This window comes from Lissotriton helveticus, chromosome 9 (genome assembly GCF_964261635.1).
Source record: "Lissotriton helveticus chromosome 9, aLisHel1.1, whole genome shotgun sequence".
NCBI classification, from domain to species: Eukaryota; Metazoa; Chordata; class Amphibia; order Caudata; family Salamandridae; genus Lissotriton; species Lissotriton helveticus.
In genome coordinates, this window is record NC_136070.1 from 241,800,268 (window position 1) to 241,822,022 (window position 21,755).

Below are 21,755 nucleotides of genomic sequence, written 5' to 3' on the forward strand. Positions count from 1 at the left end.
AGAGGTCTGTACTCTTGGTTCTTTCTGGTCCGCAAGAAGGACAAGAACGAGTTCAGGCCCATTCTGGACTTGCGACAGGCAAACAAGTGGATTCGCAGAGAAAAGTTTTGCATGCTGTCGTTGCATCAGATTTATCCTCAGTTGCAACGGGGAGACTGGCTATGTTCCATAGACCTACAGGATGCATACTTCCATGTGCCCATTGCACACAAACACAGGAAGTTCCTGCGATTTTAAGTCGGCACCAATCACTATCAGTACACGGTACTTCCGTTCGGGCTGAAGTCTGCGCCCAGGACGTTCTCGAAGTGCATGGCAGTGGTAGCGGCACACCTGAGGAAGAACAAGGTGTTTGTCTACCCGTACCTGGACGATTGGTTGATCAAGGCCTCCTCCTTCTCGGAAGCTCAAGCACACTTCCAGAAGACGTGCGTTCTGTTGAACAAGCTGGGGTTGCACTTCAACATGTCCAAGTCTGTTCCGACTCCGGTCCAGTGCATTCAGTACTTGGGAGCCTCCATCGATACGCTGTCAGCAAGCGTGTCTCCTTCGGAGGAGCGACGATTATCACTCCTTCGGAAGGCTCAGGCTCTCATGTCCACTCCATCTACGACAGTAAGGACGGTGTCTTCTCTACTGGGATTGATGGCCTCTTGTATCTTCCTGACGCCACATGCGCGGCTGCACATGAGACCGCTGCAGGAGTGCTTAGAAGATCAGTGGGACCAGAGGAGAGGTGCTTGGGACGACAAAATACGACTGTCTCTGCATGCTCTGAAGTGGTGGAGTTCAGCGGAGAATCTCCTCAGAGGGGTTCCCTTCCACAAGGACATTCCCACACAGACTATCGTGACGGATGCTTCTCTCCAGGGATGGGGAGCGCACTCCGGAGACTTACAGATTCAAGGGACGTGGTCCCCGACGGAGTCCACGTACCACATCAATTTCCTGGAACTCAGAGCTGTTCACTTAGCGCTGAAGGCTTTTCACCCGTCCTTCCGGACCAACTCTCTGCTTGTACAGACGGACAACACGACTACGATGTATTACCTCAACAAGCAGTGGGGCTCGAGATCCCGCACTCTGTCGCAGGAGGCGCAGGCGATCTGGCACTGGCTTCTGGCCCGAGGACTGTCGATAACGGCCACTCATCTACCAGGTGTGCAGAATGTTCAGGCAGACGAGCTGAGCAGACTGATTCAGGAAAACCACGAATGGGTCATAAACGACGAAGTACTAGGAGAAGTCGTCGCAAGGTGGGGAACTCCAGACGTAGATCTGTTCGCCACCGCCGAAAACAGCAAATGCCGAGACTTCACCTCCAGGTACTACCAGCCAGGGACGCTGGGGAACGCGTTATGTATCAACTGGTCGAACAGTTTTCTGTACGCTTTTCCGCCCATTCCCCTGATCCCGACGGTTCTCATCAAGCTGTCCCAATCCAGGGCGAGGATGATTCTGATTGCCCCGGAATGGCCCAGACAGTGGTGGTTCACGGACCTGCTTCACCGGTCTCTCCTTCCTCACATGAAGCAGCCGTGCAGGCCGGACCTTCTCACGAAGTTCGGGGGGCGAATGGTGCCACCCCAACCTCTCGTCTTTGAGTTTGGCGGCATGGCTCCTGAAATAATGCAATATGGCCATCTGAATCTCCCAGAGGATTGTATGGACATACTGAAGGAGGCTAAGTGACCTTCCACTAGGACTTCTTATGCTTACAAGTGGAAGAGGTTTTGCATCTGGTGCAACTCTAAGAACTATGACCCTACGACGTGCAAGGAGGATGTCATCCTTCCATATCTGCTACATCTGGCGCAGTCTGGCCTTAATGTCCATTCCATTAAGGTTCATCTGGCTGCTTTGACTGCCTACAGGAAATGCCCTTCACAGACTTCCTTCTTCCAGATCCCTGTGATCAAAGATTTTCTGGAAGGCTTGAAGAAAGTATTCCCTCCTGTCAGGCTTCCTTCACCTTCATGGGACTTGAATGTGGTGCTGTCCAGGTTGATGAAGGAGCCTTTTGAACCTATTCATAAGGCTTCGTTGCAGCACCTGTCCTGGAAGGCGGCGTTCCTCGTGGCCATTACATCGGCCCGCAGGGTGAGTGAAATTCAGGTGTTGTGTTGCCAAGAACCTTATACTGTATTTCATGCTGCTAAGGTTGTTATGCGTACTCACCCTAAATTTCTTCCCAAGGTTATTTCTGATTTTCATATCAACCAGACTATAACTTTACCTACGTTCTTTCAGAATCCGTCATCTCCAGCGGAAAGGTCCTTGTATTCCCTGGGTGTTAGGAGGGTGCTGAAATTTTATCTGGATAAAACCAAAGATATTCGTAGGTCAGACCAATTGTTCATCAATTATGGATCAGTCTGGACGGGTCTTGCTACCACTAAACAGTCCATCTCGAGGTGGATTGTGTCCTGCATACAATTGTGTTACCAACAAGCTAATAAGACCGTAGGGGGAAAACCTAAGGCTCCTTCCACCAGGGGCAAAGCCGCCACGATGGCTTTGCTTCGTAACATGCCAATTGCGGAAATCTGCAAGGCGGCCACTTGGAAGTCGGTCCATACCTTTGCTAAGCATTACTGCCTGGACTCTGATGCCAGGGCAGACAATCAGGTTGGGCAGGCTTCGCTGCGAAATCTGTTCGCACAATAGTGGTGTTATTTCTCGTTTCTCCACCGCCGCTTTGGTGTGGGGATGGGCTTGCCATTCTATTCACTAGATTATGACTATACACAGAGATCCCCTACTACAGAAGGAGTAGTTTCTGTCCTGTAACTCCAGTTCTGTAGTAGGGGTATCTCTGTTATAGTCATAAGTTCCCGCCCTCCTCCCCGGTGGAGAGAGATATTCATGTACGGAATGCTGCAGGTCTGGCGTGTTACGCCTTCAAAAAGAACTGAAAGTAACTGGGACCTGCAGGGCATTCTGGGATACTGTGAAGTTCTGGAAAGTTCTCTTAAAGGCACAGTATCCTGTTCTGAGCCACATAATGGCAGCCTATGGGGCTTGTCTGTCCAGGTTCTTCTCTCTATCATTCCTGAGGGATTTTGCTGTTAAAGCAAGGGAAATCTGTACAGGCTTTGCTGTTTTGTGGATTTTTGTGGTGGAATTTCTAGTTGAAGTACTGGACAGTGTAGCCTTTTTTAGGCTGCATTATCTGTCTTTAAATTCTCTCTTAAGTGTCTGCGCAGTTCTGCATTTTTCGACACTGTAAGAGATTATTTTTGATTGCTCCGGGGTCCACGCACATGAGCGGGACTATTCACTAGATTATGACTATAACAGAGATACCCCTACTACAGAACTGGAGTTACAGGACAGAAACTACTTCTTATTTATCTTGACGATAGCCTGATAATGGCTCCTACAGCTCTGTTGGCATCCTAACATCTTCAAATGGCTCTGTCACTGTTAGAGTCCCTGGGATTTGTGATCAACAGAACCAAATCCGTGTTGGTTCCGACTCAGTCCCTGGAGTTCTTGGGGATTATGATAAACGCTCAAACAGCCCAATTACAGTTGCCCAAGCAGAAATTGAGAGATTTGAGGAGGGAACTGCGGAAGACATTGGATACGCAGATGATGTCCCTTTGAGCGATTGTGCGGTTAGTGAGTCTGTTAGCCTCACCCATTCAGGCTATTTTTCCCGGACCATCACATTATCGGGCGCTTCAGCGCCTCAAGATTCAGCACCTTCAGAGGGGTCTCTCTTACTCAGATCAAGTTCCCCTCTCGGAGGAAGCCTGGGAAGAGATCAAGTGGTGGTTGACCCACGTAGAGGCATGGAAAGGGCGAGCGATCTTCGGATCTCGCCCGGAAGTGGTTATAGAGTCAGATGCCAGTCGTTCGGGTTGGGGAGCCCACTGTGGGGAGGTGATCACGGGGGGCAGATGGTCTCTCCAGGAGTTGGAGTCGCACATCAATTGCCTCGGGCTCCTGGTGGGGTCATTTGCAATTCGCACACTCGCACCCAGGAAGGTCTCCTGTTGCATACTGTTCCGAATGGACAACATCCACGCGGTGAGATATATAAACAAACTGGGGGGTACCGGGTCCCCGATGTTGGCGGAGATCGCCAAAGACTTCTGGCACTATTCTCTAGCTCACCAACTGGCGGTGATAGCGGAGTATCATCCGGTTTGAGACAACACCTTAGCGGACTGGAATTCATGTCATTTGAAGGATTACAGCGCCTGGAAACTTCATCCGTCACTCTTCCAGTTGACTCAGTCAATCTTGGGTCCGTGTCAGATAGACCTCTGTGCATCCAGATTGAATCGTCAGCTGGAAGTGTTTTTCAGTTGGAGACTGGATCCGATGGCGAGAGCTACGGATGCCTTCACACAGGATTGGTCGTCGACTCTCAATTATGCCAGGGGCCGTCCAACGCATCAAAGAGGTTAAGGACTGTTAATTTGGACACTGCTCGTTGGGCAAAAAAAGAAGAAGTGCTCGAGAGTTAAGGACTATATACAGAGCTCGTCTCTATTTTTGTTGTTATGTTGTGCAAAGCATTCTGGGACTGTATCTTTATATGTAAAAAACGTTTTTATTGGCTGCTGTTGTTTTTGCAGTAAAGAAAGGGAAAGCATAACCCTCGCCTCCGTGTCCTTAATAGAATTGAAAATTCTTGGCGCGAATGCATCAAATTTTATATCCCTAACTATACACAATTTCAGAATATAAAAAATTCCATCGTACACTTTTCTTTAACTATTGTCACCCCAATTTTGAGCAGAGTCCTCTCTCCTCCAGGGGCAGAGAATAAACTTGGCTTAACCATTTCCCCTTCTTGTTCATCCTCCGTTGGGTCGGCTCCCTGATTTTCTTTGGACTTGGCCCTCCTAACTTTTGGACTGGATCTCGTGTGCCCCCGCCATTCTGGGACCGTCTCCTGTTGTCGCTTTTGTCCATGGTCCGCCATCTTGTAAACTGGTCTGTCCCACCATCCAGCAGGGCGACCTATCGATTGTCCTCCTTCTCTAGGGATCTGTTCCCTGTTTGTGACTGTTGTTATACTTATGGTCCGATCTCCGTTTTCTCTCTCTCTTTCCTGTCCCTATCTGCTTTTCTTACTTGTTTCTCGCTGATTCTCTTGCATACATGCCAACATTTAAGAAGAGCAAAGAGGGAGATTTAAAATAAATAAATCGGGAGAATGGGGCCTTGAATCGGGCTACTGTAATGTATGGGCTTTGGAAGTGTGCTGCTGCAAGATCTGACATTTGAAACGCAAATGCGCGTTTTTTTCTCACCGTTCAGAAGTGTGGAGCGCAATGGCAGGCAGAGAGTGGGTGATGCAAGAGTTGAACACAGGCCTGGCAGGTTGCTGGCAGTGCATACAACCCCCCCCCTCCCCCGCCGCCCCTGAAACAGCTTCCCAGGCACACACATAGCCGCGCTCCCCCCCCCCCAGTACTTCACAGGTCTTTAAAAGACCATTCGATTGTTAATGAGGCTTTGTTGGTTTACCACCCCTTCTAGAGCCCCTGCATCGCCACTCTAAATATTGCTGGAAGAATTAGCACCTTACACAATACCAAGCCCTGTCAGCTGAAACCCCCGAGGAATCGGGTTTTTGCTTGCAGGAATCGGGAGGCGGGAGACTAGCCCTGAAATCGGTAGTCTCACGCCTGAATCGGGAGGGTTGGCATGTCTGCTCTTGTCCAACCCTAATCACGTTTGAAATGTAATCTTGAGTGTTTTGCCATTTGTATATATGTAATTCTAACCACTAGAATCTGTAGACGTATTTACTTATTAATCTTCAACTTGTATATTTGCAACTCTAACCTTTAGTATCTGTAGTAGGTGTATGTACTTTAGCGATTTTAGAGTTGTTGTGTCTGTATCTTTTATGTAACTCATGTACTCTCTTCCTTGAGTAACATTACAACTTGTACATTTGCAATTTTTCCCTCCTTTCGCTCCACTTTTACATTTACAATCATTATTTTTTTATGTAACTCATATAATCCAAAGTTCTTATGTAACGCAACTGGTTCTTTTGTAAAGCACTCGGACACCTTCGGGTAATGTTCGCACTATATAAAATCGCATTAAATAAATACGTTTATTCTTTCTCTTTAAAGCACCTGTGTGAAAGTGTGCCCAAAGAGACTATACACGACCACGATCTGCAAGAGTAACGTCACCGAACCATAAACTGTAGTAGTCCAGGAAGTTACCATTGCTGCGACGCTCTGGCCGGCTCTTTTCCTCTCTATCATTTCCGCCCCTTTCCTGTGTACGGCACATACTGGACCAATGAGGCCGAGGATAGCTGGAGCTGCCGTCCTCTCAGAGAGCTGCTGTCGCGAGGCGGGGCGTGGCGTGAAGAGACCAAACTGTTGCCGCGTATTTGCAGTCTGCTTCAACATGGAGTTTGCTTATGTGACATGAAAAAGCCCAGTGTACGTTGCCCTCTGGGTGAGAGTTTGGTGTCGCCCAGGTGAGTACGTCGTTGAAGCGAAGACTTCCGTGCGCAGGGGATCTCCCAAGCGAGGGTTCTTGTTCCTAGAAGAGGAGTGGTTTGGGACAGAGACGACGTTATTTGTTACAGATGGTGTCTTGTCCCTGAGTAAAAGGGAGGAGTTTTTGAGGAGTGGGGGTGAAGAGGCGTAGGTATTCAGTAGAGTTATGAAACGTTTAATTGTTTTCTTTGTTAGGAACCTAAGCATGGGTGAAGATGTCACATGGTATAGGACATCTAACAGCTTTGCAGTGGAAGGGGTGGGGAAACATGCATTTTGTTCGCTGGGCAGGGGAGTACATGGCTTTAACAGTGGTTCTTGACGGGCACTGGTTGTATGGCCTCTGACACTGAAAAAGTTGCTTAGTGTTATAGACCCCTATTTGTAACTATATGTAGCGGTTACTACCGCTGGCGAGGCATTGAAGCGTTTGTAATTGCATTGTCGATGTCCCTGATGAGGCCCTGTATTCATGTAGATTTAATGTGTAAGTGCTGTTCCGCAAAGCGGAGAGAGTGGCACATCTCTGGGATGAATGTCCATCTTGATTTTGAGATATAACAGGCCTCATGTCCGCACAAAATATACAAAAAAGGTGCTTTGAAATCACCTCTTGTATGACTTGGGCGATGCTATATACACTGGAACAATACATGCATGTACTCATCCTGTTGATTTGGGTGTTAGGGGGCAGAGGCGGGGCTAAGAGTCGCACATGAAGATACAAATACGTAATTGTTAATATTCTCTTATTTATCATGTAAGGAGTCCATTGGCACACGTAGTATGTGTATTCAATTAACAACCAGTTGCTGCGGATCTCTGAAATATGTATATAACTGGATCGCCGAGAGTGCTGTAGTCCTTCATGCCCTTTCCTGCCTGTTTGCCTGTCTGCAGTGCTACGCCTCGCGGCCCCCGCTGCGCGGGTGCCGCTCGCAGGCCAAGACTTTGCTGCTTAAACTTGTCCCTGGTCATCTGTTAGTGCATAGGAGCACCAACGCGTTTTCAGCGAGCAAACATCCACCCTACTGCTTGAGGCGGGACTGCGAGGACCAGCGTGCAGCGCGGCGCTGATCGGCCGCAGCTGGTCCTCTTCCCGCCCCCTCCACCGATAAAGTTCTTGCGGTGTGTGAGCAGCTTGGGTTTCACCACTGGATCGCCGAGAGTGCTGTAGTCCTTCGTGCCCTTTCCTGCCTGTTTGCCTGTCTGTAGTGCTACGCCTCGCGGCCCCCGCTGCGCGGGAGCCGCTCGCAGGCCAAGACTTTGCTGCTTAAACTTGTCCCTGGTCATCTGTTAGTGCATAGGAGCACCAATGCGTTTTCAGCGAGCAAACATCCACCCTACTGCTTGAGGCGGGACTGCGAGGACCAGCGTGCAGCGCGGCGCTGATCGGCCGCAGCTGGTCCTCTTCCCGCCCCCTCCACCGATAAAGTTCTTGCGGTGTGTGAGCAGCTTGGGTTTCACCACTGGATCGCCGAGAGTGCTGTAGTCCTTCGTGCCCTTTCCTGCCTGTTTGCCTGTCTGCAGTGCTACGCCTCGCGGCCCCCGCTGCGCGGGTGCCGCTCGCAGGCCAAGACTTTGCTGCTTAAACTTGTCCCTGGTCATCTGTTAGTGCATAGGAGCACCAATGCGTTTTCAGCGAGCAAACATCCACCCTACTGCTTGAGGCGGGACTGCGAGGACCAGCGTGCAGCGCGGCGCTGATCGGCCGCAGCTGGTCCTCTTCCCGCCCCCTCCACCGATAAAGTTCTTGCGGTGTGTGAGCAGCTTGGGTTTCACCACTGGATCGCCGAGAGTGCTGTAGTCCTTCGTGCCCTTTCCTGCCTGTTTGCCTGTCTGCAGTGCTACGCCTCGCGGCCCCCGCTGCGCGGGTGCCGCTCGCAGGCCAAGACTTTGCTGCTTAAACTTGTCCCTGGTCATCTGTTAGTGCATAGGAGCACCAACGCGTTTTCAGCGAGCAAACATCCACCCTACTGCTTGAGGCGGGACTGCGAGGACCAGCGTGCAGCGCGGCGCTGATCGGCCGCAGCTGGTCCTCTTCCCGCCCCCTCCACCGATAAAGTTCTTGCTGTGTGTGAGCAGCTTGGGTTTCACCACTGGATCGCCGAGAGTGCTGTAGTCCTTCGTGCCCTTTCCTGCCTGTTTGCCTGTCTGCAGTGCTACGCCTCGCGGCCCCCGCTGCGCGGGTGCCGCTCGCAGGCCAAGACTTTGCTGCTTAAACTTGTCCCTGGTCATCTGTTAGTGCATAGGAGCACCAATGCGTTTTCAGCGAGCAAACATCCACCCTACTGCTTGAGGCGGGACTGCGAGGACCAGCGTGCAGCGCGGCGCTGATCGGCCGCAGCTGGTCCTCTTCCCGCCCCCTCCACCGATAAAGTTCTTGCTGTGTGTGAGCAGCTTGGGTTTCACCACTGGATCGCCGAGAGTGCTGTAGTCCTTCGTGCCCTTTCCTGCCTGTTTGCCTGTCTGCAGTGCTACGCCTCGCGGCCCCCGCTGCGCGGGTGCCGCTCGCAGGCCAAGACTTTGCTGCTTAAACTTGTCCCTGGTCATCTGTTAGTGCATAGGAGCACCAATGCGTTTTCAGCGAGCAAACATCCACCCTACTGCTTGAGGCGGGACTGCGAGGACCAGCGTGCAGCGCGGCGCTGATCGGCCGCAGCTGGTCCTCTTCCCGCCCCCTCCACCGATAAAGTTCTTGCGGTGTGTGAGCAGCTTGGGTTTCACCACTGGATCGCCGAGAGTGCTGTAGTCCTTCGTGCCCTTTCCTGCCTGTTTGCCTGTCTGCAGTGCTACGCCTCGCGGCCCCCGCTGCGCGGGTGCCGCTCGCAGGCCAAGACTTTGCTGCTTAAACTTGTCCCTGGTCATCTGTTAGTGCATAGGAGCACCAATGCGTTTTCAGCGAGCAAACATCCACCCTACTGCTTGAGGCGGGACTGCGAGGACCAGCGTGCAGCGCGGCGCTGATCGGCCGCAGCTGGTCCTCTTCCCGCCCCCTCCACCGATAAAGTTCTTGCGGTGTGTGAGCAGCTTGGGTTTCACCACTGGATCGCCGAGAGTGCTGTAGTCCTTCGTGCCCTTTCCTGCCTGTTTGCCTGTCTGCAGTGCTACGCCTCGCGGCCCCCGCTGCGCGGGTGCCGCTCGCAGGCCAAGACTTTGCTGCTTAAACTTGTCCCTGGTCATCTGTTAGTGCATAGGAGCACCAACGCGTTTTCAGCGAGCAAACATCCACCCTACTGCTTGAGGCGGGACTGCGAGGACCAGCGTGCAGCGCGGCGCTGATCGGCCGCAGCTGGTCCTCTTCCCGCCCCCTCCACCTGATCTTCCTATAACATCATCGGTAGTAACACGCACGCGGGACTAAGGCCGGGGCGAAGACCGGGCAAAGAGCGGGCCGTTTAAGGCCGTTCAAGGACGGCAGAGGACGGCCCTGGCCCTGAACCCCTGTTTTATCGCCCTTAATTCATCGACAAGGTAGGCGGAACTGTGTTTTCTATCTCTTCCTCAAACACTGGTGGCCGCCTCCCAGTTATATCATCTTCTACTGCCCTTGCGTTACAGATGTCAGCCATGCGCAACAGAACTAGAAGCTGTACTAAAAGAGCCACGGCGGTAGCACAGGTGACTGGACCCATAGATCTCTTCATTTCACGGGTGAATGAGACCATCGACAAAAGCATTGTATTGTTGGAAAAAAGAGTCTCCCTGGATCTCGCGAACGCTAAGCGCTCGTCTTTGGGTTCTCTTGCAAATGCAAAATCACCCTCCCAGCAGCCCTTGAATAACTGTTCCTTACCCCTATCCTTGCCCACCGCAGGCGCATTCACTGTACCGAATGCTGTCGATCTGTCAGTTTCCCAATCTGACTCGGATCCGTCTTACGTCGATTTTGAGGCTACCCCAGACCTAGAAGCCTGTCAGTCACCCGGCAAAGCGGAGCCGAGTCTAGATGGGCCAACTGATTTGGAAACAGCTCCTGTACTTATTGATTCTGGGGGAAGGGTTACTATTCCTCTAAAGGTTACGTCCAAGAGTAAGACTAAGGAAAAACCAAAAGTTAAAGTCAGGAATCATAACCTGATATCACCTACCCCGCAATTGGCGCCAGGTATACCCTGCTGGGTTCAAAATATGGTAACAGATCTTAAACTGGACCTTGAGGCCACAATAGCAGCACAAATTAAGCCTTTAATTTCAAAACTTGACAGACTCACGTCATTAATGCACTCGAAATGGCCTAATAAGACGAATGGGCCAGGGTCTGTTCAGCCACAAGGGATTAAAGAATCAGTCCCCAAGTGCTTATCTTGCGTCCAGCTCTCTAAAGATGCATCAAATAATGCACAAATAACTATAGTTTCCAGGGATCCAGCCACACTACATCTGTCCCAAACAGGGAATAACTCTGTCCAACCCCCACCCCTATCTACTCCGAAGGTGGTGGGTTCCACTTCGGCTTATCAACATTCTGTTGATGGAAATAAAACTACTACCTCACAAGTAAAAGATGTCGCAGGAAAGTCTATCAACCCTTCAGTTCCTCTCTCTACAAACAAGCCTGAAGGCTTTAAGCCAAAGCAGGCACGCTTTAAGTTAATCAGCCTGCCACCAGAAGTCTCCCCTTTTGTGGTTGTGTTGACAGCCGTTCCCCCACTGAAGGAGGGAGTAAAAGAAACTTTTGTAGAGTTAAGAAATAAATGCGCCCAGTGGCTCCACTTACACAAACCTTTACCTAGCAATATGAGTGGTGAAATTCTTACTGTGCGTAGAGGGGACTGGGTGGGCAGGAGTAAGAAAACAATAGTAGGGGACGTAATTACAGTTAACTTTAGGGATATAGGGGCAGCCAGCTACATATGTAATACACCCAACAGCGGTCCTGCTACCCAAATTAATCCACTCCCTTTGTCCTACTTTCTTCCCATACCACCAAGACCAAATCCTTCTCGCCCTACTTTCCCAAGTAATAGAGGGTCTGTGTATCCTCCGCAACATACCATCAAACCTTGGCAGCAACCACCACATCTCTCATCTTTTTTTCCACACCATGTTAGTCTTCAGTGGCAACAACCTCCTCATTATCCACCACCTTTATATCAGTCTGCTCATCAGTGGCAGCAACCTTTTCAGCTCCCACAATCTGTTAAACCTCAGTGGCAACAATCATGGCAGGACCTGCCTCCTCCTCTTGATCCCTCGTATTCACAATTCGCTCATCCTAACAGATATGGTGTGTTAGATGAGGTAGACTGACTCAGCTTTATTAAAGCTCCAGATTCAAACCTCACTACCACCAATAATGATATGGAGAGTGTTTTTCCAGCCATACCTTTCCCCACACTTCTTGAATCCCCAATAGCGGCATCGTTAATATTACTTTCGCATACATTAACTAGGGATAGTCCTGATGCTTGCACATCTACCGTCACCCCCAGACTAGGCCCAGATATCCACCTCCAGGAAGATAGTCCTACCTCACCTTGTGTAATCCAGCCAGAGTCGGCTACTGTCGTCGACACTGGTAAGCCTGCTGGACTTTCTTTTATTTCCTGGAATATTGCTGGCCTTGCTAGTAAAATAGGTTCACCCTTCTGGACCAGGTTTATTGGGGAGGGATTAGATCTAATCCTCCTCCAGGAAACGTGGTGTTTGGACCATATCAATATTGAAGGGTACACATCTTACTGCCTTAAAGCTACTAAATCTAGCTCGGGCAGGGCCAAGGGGGGCCTTTTGATGCTTTTGTCTAACAAGCTGTGTAATTGTACAGTTAGAAGTAGTACGACAGTTGGGACCCACAGTCAGGTAGTAAGGGTGGAGTGCAGTAAGAGTATTGACCTAGTTGTAGTAAATTTCTACAACAATATCTTTGATGCCACTAGAGGAGATATTTTACCACCCCTGGAAAAGGAAATTGCCAAGGCCATGGGCATTTCGAAAAGAAAGGCTGAGGTTATTTGGGCAGGGGATTTTAACTTACAGCCATGCCATTTGTCCAATGGGAATATCTGTGGTTTTGGAGCGGCTATGAGCAGTCATTGGGGGGGGTTGGGAGCGAGGGAGGATTTTCTCCACTTCCCACACTGCAGTTACGGTTCTACATTAAACAACATGCTAGTTACACTAGACTTGACCCTGTTAAACTGTAACATAAATAATCAGGCAATAACATGCCCCACCTTTACAGGAAGGGACGCAGGGTCATTTATAGATCATATTCTTTTGTCTAGTAGTGGAGACTTTACTAACTTATATGTAAAAGAAGAAAGTCTCAGTGACCATAACAGCATTCGTGTTACCCTCCTAGGGCATGGTACCCCATCAGCTTCAGGTGAAAAGTGTTCTACTGACCTAGTACCCATCAGACCGAAGGGTCTAAGGATTAGATGGACTGGAACTAATTCCAAGGCCAAGCAGAAGGAGGTTCTTACCAGTTGTAAAAACCAAATTAGTTCCTGTCTAGATAAAGAAAGTGACCCTGGTTGCTTACTACTACACTTTGTTTCCATTAATAGTATTATTGATGGTATTTTTACTAAGGCCCCGATATCTAATAGTGGTCTGAAGCAGGGGTGGTTTGACAAACCCTGTATACTTGCCCTCCGAGAACTCAAGAACGCTTTAGGTACCAAACCACGTGATAACGAGGGAATAAAACACCTCAGGTCTAGATATAAAACAGCAATTAATAACAGGAAAAAGGTATTACAGACTGAGGCGTGGGATAAGTTAAAAGAAGCAGCCGAGACCAAAAACTGCAAACTTTATTGGGAAACAATTAATAGTCCTTTTCTCAATAAAGAAGATGTTCCAGAATTAACATCATATGTTGCATGCAGCGATTGGGTCAGTCACTTTTCTAAAATCTTCAACCCAGAAGGGTTATCCCTTGAGTCACCGTCTCCTGAGTCTACCTCTTGGCTACCTCTCCCTTTGGGAATAACATTAGAAGAAAGCCATGAAGGAATCTCTAACAGCAAAGGAGGCAAGGCCCCTGGCCCTGATGGGGTCCCGCTGGATTTATACAAAGATGAACCAGATTTGTGGGCTCCCATCCTGGTGAGGATATTCAATTGTGCGGCAGAAACTAATTTCCCTTCTTCTTGGGGTCAATCAGTCATTATTCCCTTACATAAGAAAGGTAACAAATCAGAGGCTTCCAATTATCGGCCAATTTCCTTGTTGGACGCCTCTGTAAAGGTAATGAGTAGGATTTTGCTTAAAAGGCTAGAAAATTGGGCAACTGATTCAAATATTTTAACCAGAGTCCAATATGGTTTCCGGAAAGGCTTGGGCACATTGGATCAATGTGTAAATTTGGACCTTTTAATTAACAAATATACTGTGGCTAAAAATGGCAACCTCTTTTTATGTTTTGCTGATTTGAGCAGCGCTTTTGATTTGGTTAACCATGCTATTCTTTGGGAGGTTTTGCTTGAAGCAGGGGCACCGAGGGAAATCGTCAATTTCCTAGCTAGACTTTATGAAAAACTCTCCTGTAAAGTCCGCTATGGCACCCTAGGCGAATGCACCCCTTTTTTTAAAGTCTCACGGGGCATACGCCAGGGATGTGTTTTGGCCCCTCTTTTATTTTCCCTCTTCATTAATGGTGTTGACCGTTCTTTGGTTGACATCCCAGCAGACGCTCCCTTGATTGGAGGAAAACCCGTCCCGCTATTACTTTATGCGGATGACGCTGTTCTTTTATCTCGTACACAGATTGGCCTCCAGCGTTTAATTGATAGTTTTATGCAGTTTATCCAAATTAGGAGGCTTCGAGTGAATAAATCTAAGACGTATGTTATGTCATGCGGTCAGGCAGCAAAACAGTCAAAGCATACCTTTTTTCTGGATAAAGATAAATTGACACATGTTAAATCCTTTTGCTATTTGGGAATTACATACAACAACAGTGGGACTTGGACCTCTGAATTTGACTCCATTAGATTAAAAATGCTGCGGTCCACCTGCAGTATTTTTCGATTTGCTTCCAAACTTGGCTCAAGAAGCATTTCAGACATGATGAATATATATAATGTTTGTTGTGTCTCTTCTGCTCTGTATGGGGCAGGTGTATGGGGCCATAGTGAGGGTACATCCTTACAAAAGGATGAAAACAAGTTTTTAAGGAGGTTGTTATGTGTCCCCCCTTCTGCCTCTGTCCAACTTATCCACGAAGAGGTCGGGGTCGAGTTTATTTCTGACTTAGCAGCAGTTCGGCCACTTTTATTGTGGCGTTCTATTTGGGCTAAGCCAGAGACTCGATTCACTCAAGATATTATCCTTGACTGTATAGGTTTGGACCACTCTTCACGCATACAGTGGTTGAGATATATTCACCGCTGGTATCTTCTTCTTTTTAATATCGATGTTTTTCTTGAGCCAGAAGAGGTTGTTTCTATTCCCAAAAAAGAAATTAAGACAACGTTTCTAAACTTTCAAAAGGCAGAGCGTGATAAAATATTTGGTAATTTAACCACTGTGAAATTTTACAAGGATCTGAATTTAACCTCGGGGTTCCAACCTTACCTTGTGTACGTGACTCGTCCCTCTCATCAATATGTATTAACCCGTGTCAGATTGGGTATTGTTCACCACCTGGTTGCATTCCCAAACCCGAAAGCCAGATCAGAGACACTCTGCCCGTGTGACAGTACTTCTCGTCAGAGTTGTTGCCATTTTTTACTTTTTTGTAAATTTTTTCATTTCCTTAGGGTAAAATACCTTAAACCGATTTTTATAAAGTATAATATCCGTACCACAAAAACTGCATTGACACTATTATCCTCACTGGAGAATGAGGATATTTGTTTCTTTTTGGCCACCTACATTTTGAAGTGTACAGCTGCCAGGAAAAGTATTGTACTGTAAAATCTTTTATACTTACCTGTCTGTACCCATGTTATACAGCTGCCAGGAATTGTATTATGCTGCTATTACCTTTTACATCCCTGTCTGTATATGTATGTTTCCAAGTTTTATATCAATTTTTGTAATTAAGGTATAATTTTACTCGTTGATGTCCACAGTATGTACTGTATGGTCTCCCCTTTCTTTTATTTTTAAATCATTTTTTATGCTAGTCTAAAAATGTCCAGAATCATTTTACCGGAATTATTTTACCGGAAAGTACAGCTGCCAGGAAATTGCCTATCAAGTAAATCTTTTCGATTTCCTGTCTGTACACCTATGAATGCTTTGTATTGTTGTAATAGTTTGTTGATTTTAAAAGGAAGAATAATTTTAATTGTTGCACACTAGCCGTTTGCACATTTCCTACTCCTTTTCTTATTTGTGTCTATATGGTGATTTAATATTATAAATTATGTATTTTATTATGCTTGTATGATTTGTATGTACAAATCGAATAAAAGCTTTTGAACTTTTTTTTTGTATATAACTGTAAAGATCACTTCCACATGTAGTTGAGCATAGCTGCCAAGGTTTCAGATTGCTGTGTGTGACATTTTCACAATTTTAGTGTAATTATGAGTGACATTTCAGCTTCTATGAGTGACAATTTCTTGCAAGCAAAATCAAGCAGTGTAGAGGAGGGAAAACATAGAATAATAAGACATTACACCCATTGGAGCATCGAGAAACTCTAAGAAGATCTTGCAACTGCTGCAAAGCACCAGAAATCAGGAGAGTGAGGCACACATTACAACCAGCCAGGACACTGTATTAGACTTGACTATAGAACTCCTTGCTCAACCCTAATAAAAGTGATTACCAGCACTGCTGAGCTGTCTGCCCCAGTTGGCGCACCACTGCCTGCTGCCCAACTCTGCAGTTCCAGATGACAGCAGCAGGCGGTGACTGTCACAGAGCTACTACAAACACCAGACTCTTCACTAAATGACCCTGGACGCACTGAACGTTGTACCGGCACCAGTGTGGTTACTGCGCGCTAGATCTTTAATTAAGGGCTGCACTGATTAGGGCTGCCTGAAGCTCCAGAGCTCTCTTAGTCCTAAGAGGAGGTATCTCAGGCCAGTCCCTAGGAATCACTGTTGGGCCCTAGTCCGCGTCCCACCCAGTGTGGGTGCTGCATGATGGCATCAGGCTGACCACTGCTTAGAAAAGGTAGCTGTGTGTGATACCTGTTCTGCACACCATGTGATCTTTTGCCAGACTGACCAGATAAGTTGCAGAGCCAGTGGTATCAGGCTAAAACCACTGGCGGTGCGATGTACAAGCGGGGACCAATGTAAAAGTATGCAGAAAGCCACCACTGTAGACATTGATAGGAAGTGTACAAATGCAGGCACAGAGATGCACGTATTCAGGAGACGGACCAAGACAGTTGTGACTGTGTGCGCATTATCAGGTAAAGAATGCCAGGGAATGTAGCACTCCTGTATTGTATTCAGGGGTTGATGCTGTTCCTTCATCTTTGGGTGTCGGGTATGATGTTCTGCTTGGCCTTCTAGAATGCCCGAAGCTGTTATTATGTCTGTTAGTGAACAGAAAGAATGCTTTTACCATTGGCCGACGGCAACACTACCTACCCAGTGCTGCCGCCGGCCAATGGCTGACGCGGCCCGCCCGTTTTACGGATGTGCCGCACTTCCGCAAAATCGCGGGCGCATGAAACGGGTTAATACCGTGATTCATTTCTGCGGACAGCTTGGCCCCCATTCCCTCGAGGATCCCAAGGAAGGGCCGTGTGGAGCTCGCACTGTACTGCACTGTCAGGGTTTGTAGATGTGACAGGGTACTCTCTCTTGAGCTCGGTCTGACCCCCGTCCTGGTATGGTATTGTACAATGTTAACAATGAAATGATCAACTTGTACTGGTCTTGTACACTCATCCATTAAGTTAAAACCGTTTCTTTACATTTCAAATCCCATTATTGTGCATCATTTTATTTTATTCCTCCTACTCAATCACATTTTTCCCTGACTGGGTTCTAGCCGTAATTCCTTTGATCCTGTATGCACAGTCAAACCACATAACATTGCTCGTGAGATAGCTGAGTGGGATATTGTCCTCGGAGGTGTGGTATAAACAATATACTTAGTGCTTTTGCGCGAATTGTGTTCGGCTTCTTGCTTGCTCTGATGCTGTCTGTCAAATTCTGATGATGAAAAGTAAGTCTCTGTTCCCAAAAATGAGTGCCGGGCTCACCACTTGCTACCACCGGCACAAATTAAGCAATGGGCCTGTGCCACATCTTTAATGAATCTAAAGCAGAAACACAGTCACAGATTATGGTGGAGGGCCTGAAGGTCAAATACTTCGAGGTATGCACTTACGTGGTGCGACGTAGTTCCCTTGTCTTTAAAACACAGAGCAGTTCCCATAGGACCTAATTGTACAATACAATGGGGATGTGTTCCACAGTATCCCAGTCACATTTACCCATCCTATTTCAGATCACACGCTGGTTTCTGTAACCATTCCATAGTGTGACTCAGGAATGGGAAAATTGTGCTGATTTGCACTCTCCCCTGAAAATACTGACAATCTTGCAGCTCCGACCTGCGACCTAACGCGCTCTGCTGCCACCTTCTACTTTTGCACGGTGGTGAGGTTAGAAACCGCTTCACTGAATTCTTTGTAGTGTTTACCGCGGGGTTCGCTGAAAGGAGAACTCCGACTAGGGGTGTTGGGTATCAGATGAACAAACTAAGCATTTGCGGAGACGTTACAGATGTGATAACATCCAGTTGGCTAGGAAGTCATGGAGTAGTCCCCAAACGCTCCCAAAATACAAATTGTTAATCAGTTTAGGTGGCTGGGACAGCTGAACGTAATCCTAATAGCTGGAAACACTCTAAACTGACGGGTTAGATACCCAAGTGAAAAATATATATTATTCACAGAGCGGACTGAAACATAGGTGGTCGAATAAGGGGTGAGAGAGCGGTCAGCACCAGTCGGGAATCACATAAATCCATAGACCAATGGATTTTTGGAGCACACAAGCACAAATAAAGTCTGAGTTATGACAAATCATAAGATATACAAAGCAAATTCTCTCAAAAATAAACAATGGGGCTTTTGCAGTTCTTGTCTTTATTTTCGTCACATTCCAATCCCTTTGCCAACGCGTTTCGCCGTCGTTGGTTAACCTGCGGCTTCGTCAGGGCTTAGGCTTTTCAACAGTTTTTGTACCTCGCTGGAGTCTTTCTCTCTAGTTATCTTCTTCCTCAATGTTTATATCAAGTCAGACACTGCTTCAGTCTATATATAAGTTTCCACTTGGCAATCAAAATTATGTGCCGAATGAAGTCTTCATTCAATATCATAAAGGCTTCTCTATTTCATCATATATTATCAGGCTGCAAACTATCAAATCAGGCTGGTACTGCAGACTATAATGTCCCGTGTAATCAGATCTGCCGCGAGGCAATCTCCTTTATTAGGTTTCGCCTGGCGAAAAGCTGCGCGAGCAGCGCTTCGCGCAGGCGAAACCTTTTGTTTACCAGTATGGATGTTCGTCCCGCCTCTGTTTCCCATTGGCTAGCTCCATAAATGGACGCTAGCCATTGGGAAACAGAGGCGTCCGTCATTCTGCGAGGCGACTCGTGGTCGTTCCGCCGATTCTTTCCCTCTCCGCAACGTCATGAAGACGTGGCCACTGTGGGCGTGTACTTTTTTTTTTCCCCCCTGATGTTTGTGTTCATTGTTCATCTTGTTCCCTGTCCCGCTGGATGGTTCCTGACCCCCCTCCCGCTGTCCGTGTGCTTGCCCGCCCCCCTCCCGCTGTCCGTGTGCTTGCCCGCCCCCCTCCCGCTGTCCGTGTGCCTGCCCGCCCCCTCCCGCTGTCCGTCTGCCTGCTCTTGAGGTAAGCGAGGGCCCGGGGGTTTCCGTTCTCTTTCCCTCACTCTGCCGGGGCGTGGGGGAGCACTTAATGGATTAAATAGCGACATTAAAGAGCCCGAAAAAAGGAACCGTGAAGAAAGAAAGCGAAAGCGACCGAAAGGTATAAGGTGAGCGCTAGCTTTTCTTTATTTGCGTCAAACTCCTCAGAACATCGGGCTTTCGAGGGGGTTAAGGTAAATCTTATGGGCTTTAAGTAACGACGACCCCCTCCAGCCAGTCCCCACCCGTTCCTTCCTTGGTTAGAATACCGCCAAGGCAGCGCGCAGCCGAGTGCAGCCTCCGTTCACTTCTGGGGGGAGCAAAGGTATCCAGGCGTCCTGCGCCCCTGCTGCTTTCCACCGCCCCAAAACTTAAGGGTTCAGTGGGGCACAGCAACTCAGAAGGCCTTGCCCACTCGGAGATAAGCCTTAAACGGCCCTAAGGTGCAGATAGTATTTTACTTCCCATTTTGTTGAAAGGCGTAGCTTCCTGAGTGGGGGGGGAAAGGGGGTGGCGTCCTACACCCCCCTCCCTAATAAATATATGTTTTAGTAATTAGTTTGGCACAGCCAGGTGCTTTTAGTAGGTATCGTGAGGAGGGTGTCTGATTTCACAAGGAATGTTTACATCCCCACAGACAGGAACGGCCCCTAGCCGCTGCGACCCTCTCCGTGTTTTCAAAGTCCTCAGCGGCGTTGATTATTTTACCATATATTGTTTTATTCTCTCCTGGTACCCGCACCCATCAGTACTGCTCTCCCTTTCTAGTGCCCCTAAAGCCCCTCTCATGCGCCCTGCTTTTCTGTAATGTACTTTCACATTCCATGCCAGAGAGATAGTTGGGAATTCCGAAGCTCCGTCCCCAAACTTAGTGACTATACAACTCGCCTAGTTTTGTTTGGTGGTTAGGAAGGCGAGGGAGATGGTAGGTAAGGGAGGGCAATCGTATATCTAATTGTGCTGTGTACATGACAGCCTCTAGGCGCTAGAAAGTGTCCGCCCAAGATTGGGAAGAGATGGCGTGGAGGCTGGAAGTGTTTGAAGATGGCTTTGAAGGTTGGGAGAAAAGGGTGATACGTTTTAAGACTCAGTGGGACGAATGTTGAAAGAGCCGGTATAAGGAGCAGAAAAGGGGCAATAACGTAGGCCCAGAGAAGTGAAGAGGCTGCTAGAAGTTGTGGTTTATTATTCCAAGGGGTGTTAATGGTATGTGAATGACCAGAGGTAGTATGGGGGTGGGTGAGTTGGGGTGAGGGGTAGACCAGGTGAAACAACGATTAGTGGTTGTGTTAGGCATTTAGAAGTTATTATTATTTTATATGTAAGTGTATTTATATTGACATTGCAAAGGAAACACTGAGCAGAATACCAATGTGCGATTGAAGCGTGCCACGCATATTCCAACATTCCTCCGCTTGATAATACAGCTGGTGCCATTGCCACGTGTTTATTATAGGCCATTTTTTTCCATCATCATAAAGCAAGTACCCTAACGAAACCGTGATGCACTCAACTTTGCCCCTATCCCTAAATCATTGTTACTTGGGAGTGATGATACACATAATTTGATGAGGGTTAGTAGAGGTAGAACGAAGCTAGCTGGCTCCGACGCAGACCTATGGGAGCGTTGATGTGTGAGGGTAACAGGTGGCAGGATTCCTAGTCGCTGCGATACGGGGTGATAGGAGCGGCGTATGACAGAAGTGAGGGAACTTGGAGGGCACAGCAGTGGGTTTAAAGGACAGGTGGGAGGGAGGGGGGCGACTCGATGTGAGCTTTAAAAGAAGGGGGGGAGGGATTGGAGATGCCGTGTGGTGATAGGTGCTTCGGTGTGCGTGTTGAGGGGGTGTGAGGGTCCGAAAGTGGTGAACGCGAGACAGGATGTCACAAGCAATGGAAATGTTTATAAGGTGGGTGAGGGCTTGGCCGTCCGGCAAGCTAGGCACTGGAAGCGCTTGCTGCTGAGGTGTGCGAGTAGTCTTATCCTATCAGAAATCGGAACAGAGAAATAAGGTGTACCTCACGCTCTGTTCCGGCTTCTGATTCGGTGAAAGTTCGTTTGTTGTCCAGAATCGTGGGACTGACCTACCCATCAGATTACGGAGCAGGTACGTTTTGTTTCTCAGCCTCCAAATGTTGTGCATTTGTCTCTGGCAGGACTGGAGTGCATGTGTATGCCTGTGTGAATGTCTTATTTGTGTGTGTGTGTGTTCATGCATATATGCTTGTATGAGTGAGTGCGTGCTAAAAGGTGTGCGTGCGCAATTTGGAAGAGCCTGTTCGGTGTGTTGGCAAGGTTGGGAGCTCGAGTCAGAGTTGATGGAACTGTTAATACACTGTGTGATTTTTATGCAGTTAGCTAAGTGAGGAAAGCAAACTTGCTGCTGCAGAAGAATGACTATTTATACCAGATTTCTCACTGCTACTTAAGAGTATTGGTTCGCTTGGAGAGAGGC

At 48.1% G+C, this 21,755-nt stretch overlaps 1 protein-coding gene across 1 annotated transcript in view; it reads left to right on the plus strand.

The window, feature by feature from the left end:
- The first annotated feature begins 6,326 nt into the window (after positions 1-6,326).
- Positions 6,327-21,755, plus strand: part of RAD51 (RAD51 recombinase) — a 190,211-nt gene continuing 174,782 nt past the window's right edge. The window contains exon 1 of the mRNA XM_078659822.1: positions 6,327-6,466. The gene's annotated coding sequence lies outside the window, so the exon portion shown is untranslated. The remainder of the gene's footprint in view (positions 6,467-21,755) is intronic.